The 6,000-nt window shown below is 52.1% G+C and overlaps 1 long non-coding RNA gene across 1 annotated transcript in view; it reads right to left on the minus strand.

Annotated features, from left to right (window-relative positions):
• Window positions 1-4,375, minus strand: part of LOC308566436 — a 30,923-nt gene extending 26,548 nt beyond the window's left edge. The window contains exon 1 of the long non-coding RNA XR_014000154.1: window positions 4,208-4,375. This is a non-coding gene — a long non-coding RNA (uncharacterized lncRNA). The remainder of the gene's footprint in view (window positions 1-4,207) is intronic.
• Between the last annotated feature and the right edge of the window lie 1,625 nt (window positions 4,376-6,000).

Genomic DNA, 6,000 nt, shown 5'->3' on the forward strand with positions numbered 1-6,000 from the left:
TCTCTCTCTCTCTCTCTCCTTCCCTCCTTCCCTCCCTCTCTTCTACTCTCTCTAAAAATCAATGGGAAAAAATATCCTCAGGTGAAGATTAACAAAACAAAACAAAAAGAAATGCACTGGAGAAATAAAGGGATGGGGGTAGGGGCACTTTCTCCCAGTCTTCCCACTTACTGTATAAATCAACTGAAAGATAGAAAGAAAAATCTATTTATTGGGGGCTTGGGGATCAAAGAAAGAAGTGGGGGCACCTGCACCACCACTACCATCCCTCCCCCAGGAGGCAGGACACAATGTGAGAGTGCTCCTAGCTGCTCCCTACAGCTGCAGGCAGCTTCCTGGGACATGTTCCTCATTGGCCTGTGGCCTTTAGGGTGGCCTCAGCTCCCGGTGGCTCACCTGCCCCTAAGAGCACCTCATCAAAAGCCAGGGCTCCCTGCCCGTGGTCCACTTGCCTCTGTCTTTCTCGGTGCAATGAGAGCAAAAAGGATGTCATTTTTGAGGTCAGCAGTGATCAGTACAAGGTTGCTTCTACTTTCTTAAGCAGTTCTTGCAGGACACAAACATGCTGGCACTTGCCCTCCTTTTTTCATCACCCAGGACAAAATAATCAGAGCTCGAAAGAATCCCAAAAGGGCTGCATTCGTTCCAGTCTTCCGAGGGGTGATCTGAATTATGGCGAACTGCACACCAGCCCCTGCCCATAGTGACTGAGGGCTCAGAATTGCTCATGGTCCTAGCATGGGCTCTTTATCTCCAGGAGATGCTCTCCCACCCTCCTCACTTCCACACAACATCTGAGGCGCCCTGCACTAAAAAATATGTACAGCAATGCAAAGCTAGAAACCAGCAGAGCAGAGTGGGGGTGATGTATACCTATACCAAGATCCCCGCTGCTGTCGTTACTCAGTGTGAGCATCAGATGGAGACAGAAGCTTCCTGGGGCCAAGAGAGAGGCCTGCAACAGCAAATTTTCCCCAAACGTGTCCCCTGGTATGCCTTGTAGGAAAGGGTTCCTCAGTCAAATGAATCTGGGGAAACTCTGCGCATGTCACTCACGCATTGAGCTTCGCAAGTCATCTTAACCCATAAAGATCCTGAGAAGCCCTGCAGCAAACACAGCTGCTCACCTCTGCTTACCCCAGCCTTGCCCAAACTCATGCCCAACACCAGACCCTTGTGTGGAACCTGTTCCACAGAGCACGTTTCAGGAAATGCTGATCTATGGAAATCTCATTGATTGCAGAAGAGAAGACTGATCTGCCCCCTCGATAAATTCTAAAAAGAGTTTAGTTTAGAAGTCCTTCTATAACTGAAGGCCATGACATTACCAAACACATATTTTATTCTCAATTACATGTCAGCTCATACCAAGGTTCAGAGCCAAGATCAGACAGTGGGTTGGTGGCAGAGCTGGGATTTGAGCCCAGGCCTGATGGCCCTGAAGCATTCACTCTCATCCACCTCACTGTGTCCTGTCCCCAGGCTGGTCCATGTCTTTAGCAAAAGTTTGGCAGAAGTCACAGAGCTGTTTAGGACATGGAATTTCTTACTTATAACCTTGGTGAGAGGGGAGGCTATAACCTGTCACCCTTCAAAGATGAAAGATTCTGATGGAGCCAAGAAATCCTGTTCCACCCAGATCCTCCCCCTCCCATACATAGGACTGTCTAGTTCTTTCTACAGGCTCAGCATTGCCCCCAAGCCCAACAGCATCCCACAACTCATCTTAGGTAGCCAGGGGCCATAGGGCTGTCCAGGGCCAGGGAAGGACTCCTGAACAGACACATTGCCAGAGGAAAGAGCAACTGCCCAAGTTGACCAAACTAGCTTCCCCACCCCAAGGCATATGTCACAGTCTCCACTGAGAAGCTGATTCCCCCCTCTCACTCCCAAAGCCGGTTCAGACTCCAGTTTTGGAGGGGTCCCTGAAGAGCCCAGTCTATAGTGGATGCAGTCCCCTCCTCTTGCCCAGATGTCAGTGATGCTAGAATGACACTCAGGCACTGCCACCACCTCTGTCAGACTGCAAAGAAACACATACACACACTCCTCTAGACCCTTGGCCCAGCTCCTCTTTTTCAAAGGAAGGGATTTTTGTTTACAGAGAGGAAGTGAGATGCTCAAGGTCATGAAGAAGATAATGGTGTCGCCAGGATTAGCATCCAGATAGCCTAACTTTCCACCCTCCCCATCACCACCGCCACACACACGGAGGGGCCCAGCCTTCTCTGACTCTGATTTCAGATGAAAGCTGCTAATCTCTGGAGTTGAGTCACTCTCATGCTGGAAATTTCCCACATCTAGGTCTGGACAAACATCAGGAGACTCGAGTCTCCGCCTCTCAGTCTCCCAGCTGCAGCGGAGGGCCTTGTGGGCGGTGCCACCCCCAAGGCAGGGGCTGTGATGGAATTGACTTCCATGATCTTCTCTGGCCATGAATTCCCCAATAATCCACATTAATGGTATTTTTTCCACTTACAGAGCTCTCCCACTTTGGTCACTCATTTAATCATTAGACAACTCCGTGACTTAAGTGAAGATTAACACCCCCATTTTGCAGACAACAGCACTAAAGCTCAGAAAGACCCGGGGTCCTGAGAGGAGAGACTGTCCCACAGTCACCTCTGTTCCTGAGCGTTGACCAGACCACAGAGCGTTTCCTTGGCTGCACAGCCTAGTAACTCTGGGCCAGCGAGTCCCACACGGCCTGTCCAACTGATCCCAGGGGTTGGGGAGCCTCCAGGTGGACATGGTTCACAGAACCCATTAGCAAAGGAAGACATGGAGTTATGAACACTGTACCCACTTCACCACGTGCCCCTGTCCAACAGTGCCCAGAGCCCCGGACTTTGGACCAAGGGCAGCAGAATGTCCAGCCAACAACCTCTGCCCTTCAGCTGGAGGGGCTGAAGGCTCCTGGAGAAAAGGTCGTGCCTTTGACCCAGGCCAACTCCCCAGATCAACACTCTTCCACAGTCCTGTTCCCTGAAGAGGGAGCATGTGACCAGGTTATCCCTGACTACAAAATCTCCTGGAGCTTGTCATGTGAAACAGTGTGGCAGACACTATTGGTTATCTAATCAAGAGCCATCCCCGCGCCCTTCTGCCTTGCCCGCAAAGAGCAGACACTCCTCAGGTGCTCACCTTTCCCCAGCCCTAGTTCTAGGAACAAAGCTAATTATAGCGAGCTCAGGCACCTTTCCAAAGATTGGGTTAGGAATGAGAGTGCTCAATTCTGGTTAAAGGGTTCTTCAGGGAGATCTGCTGGGGCTACTGGGAAAGACTTTCTTCCTCCTAAGAGAAATCACAGGAGAGGAAACGCTACCCTACTCTAACTGGACCGCCAGGTCTACGTCTGATGCCTGGAACAGTGGCAGCATCTTGTGACCATGAGAGAAGACATCCGTCCTTGACTGTGCGCTCTGGTAGCAAATTCCAGGGTAAGAGAAAAAGTCACTGTGACGTTGAATGATCCCTGGAGCCCCTTTCCTCGGGAACTCTTGTCGCAAGAGAGGGAAAATGAAAGAGCCAGATGGGTTTTCCTTTACTGACAGCTGAAAGCCCACCGCCCATAGGCTCCTGCAACAGGATCAGTGCGCTATCTGAACCCAGAGGACCACAGGAAGAAATGGCTTTGTTTTTCCTCCCGTTGTTGCCTTTAGCAAGACTAGGTTGAGTTTCCCATTCTTGTCTCTTAAATAACAGCTGGGGCCAGTTTCAAAGCTTCGTGGTCACTCTAGTGGCCTAGTCCAGTCTACTCCGGTTTAAAACTTGAATCTCAAATCTGTTTGAATGCTAATATTCTCCCTGCTCCCAGAATAGACCATCCTTCAGCCCACTTTCTATTTCTGGCTACTCCACAGAGGGGAAGAGAGACTAAAAAGACAATAGAAGCCCTCGGGTGGTGGTCCCCAAGTGCTGCCTCTCCGGGCTCCTATGTGGGTTTTGCAGAACCTATACAGGAAATCCCCACTGCCCTGTTCCACAGAGGGGCGATCCAATGTCCCCAGATCTCCATCCCTTAGGGTCCACCTCCCCCAGCTTCCTCTACCCCCACAGCCAGCCCTCTTGGGTAGACTCCTGTAAAAATCTAAAAGCGGCCCAGCCACCTTCCAGTGTCCACTTGGCCAGAGGACACGCACACATCCTGAGCATTCCAGACAGTGGGAGCCCCCCTGACCCTCCACCTCTCCCCAGTGCTCTTTACCCTTGCTCACACAGGCAGCAGGTGGGCAGCCATTCACCTCCAAAGTAGACATCCGGCCTAGGAAGAAGGTGCCGTGTCCCTGTCTTGCAGTTTCGGGCTAGGTTGGGGGAGTGGGGAACCACGGCATCTCCCAGGCTGGCAACCCTCAGCTAAAGAGGCCCTCCTCTCTCTGACCTCCTGCTTATTTACCCAGGCCAGGGAGGACTGAGGACACCTCTTTGTCCTTGACTGTACATTCTGGTAACAAATTCCAGGGTAAGAAAAAAAGCCTGTGCTTTTCATGTACCTTTCAGGCCAGGCCTGCGCTGAAGCTGAGCAGTTCCTCTTTTTAATGTCAGTACAACATGTCATTGACTTCGTGCCACTAGATCGCATCTGGTTGGTTGCAGGCTTTTGATGATGCTCCAGGTGTCGAAGCCTGGTTCCACTATTAAATCTCGCCAGCTCTCTCCCAGCTCCGTGTCACCTGCAGATGTGATAACCCAGCTGCTTATGCCATTATTCAAGGCTTTGATGCAAATATCAAAGAGAACAGGCCTAACCAGAGGACACTTGATTCAGAGAGACATTTATTCCTGCATGTTCTTGGGGAACTGTTACTGGCACCAGCTACTTAACACTTCCTTTTATCTGTGCTCTGAAGTTGTCTGTTTAATCAAAGCTCACAGGTGCCCGGGCTCCAGTCCACAGTTTGCTGGTCTGCCAGGAAGTCAGTGACCTGGGCTGGGGATTTGCAGTTCCTGAAAACAGGTGCTTCCTTCCTTGCCCGGCTCAGCATTCACCCCCCACCCTCCACCCCCGCTCCCTCATTTGGGCTTCTCCATTTAGCTCTGCTCTGCCCAACCCCAGCTCCTGAGCTGAACACTGCCCTTCTCATTGCCTTCCCAGATGAGCCTCAGTTCCTCTCTCAGGCCACTGGTTGTCGCTGAGGGGAGGAGGGGAGAGGGCAGTCACTAGAACCCTCTGGATGGCCCCAAGAGTTAAGATCCAGCACACGAAACTGCTGACTTCTGGGTCCCTAGGTCAGCTGGGGCTGTGGTAGGCAGAGCAAAGAATATTTATTAAGCCAAGGGCTGGGCTAGGTGTGATACTAGGTCCTCAGCACAGCCCTGTGGAAGTAGGCACAGTTGTCTCCATCTCCTGGGTGAGGAAGCTGGGATTCAGGGAAGTCACATCCCTTGCCCAGAGTCATTTAACCAGTAAGTGGCAGAACCAGGTTTTGACCCCAAGATTGTGTGCTCCACCTTCGACGCTGGCCACCATATCCTCTGGTGCTGTGCCACTGTTTTCTCACCTTCCCAGGTTCCCCTCCCAGGCAATCGGGGACCCAGGTGCTGCTTAAGTAGAAGACAGGGCAAGCTTGAGCACAGTCCTTCCTGACCCTCCAGGAGGGAGCAGTAGGTTGGTGTAGTGACATCAGGCTTTAGGGAAACCACAGCAGTGTTCCCCAGACCTGAGCGATCTGGGATTAATCTTCCAGATCTGGCCCTAGAGATGCAGTATGAGTCTGCTGCCACCCACTCCCTCTAACCCGTCGTGGTGAACAGATGGGCAGACCCCTCCCAGGGTCTAAGTAGGGCACTCCTGAAGCTGCTGGGAGACAGGAGGGAGAAGAGGTGCAGAACCAGCTCTACCCCACCCTGCTGGGGCCCCCAGGGCCTTTGAAATGGAGGGTCAGCTCTCTCCCTGCCCAAGGCCGTGGCACTCAGGTAGACACCCGCCCCTGAGGCATCCACGCAGAACCTGGATGAGCATTGCGGGAACTCATGGGCCACTCAGGTACTTCTTGCTAA

Source organism: Miniopterus schreibersii (assembly GCF_964146895.1).
Source record: "Miniopterus schreibersii genome assembly, chromosome: 13".
Classification (NCBI taxonomy): domain Eukaryota; kingdom Metazoa; phylum Chordata; class Mammalia; order Chiroptera; family Miniopteridae; genus Miniopterus; species Miniopterus schreibersii.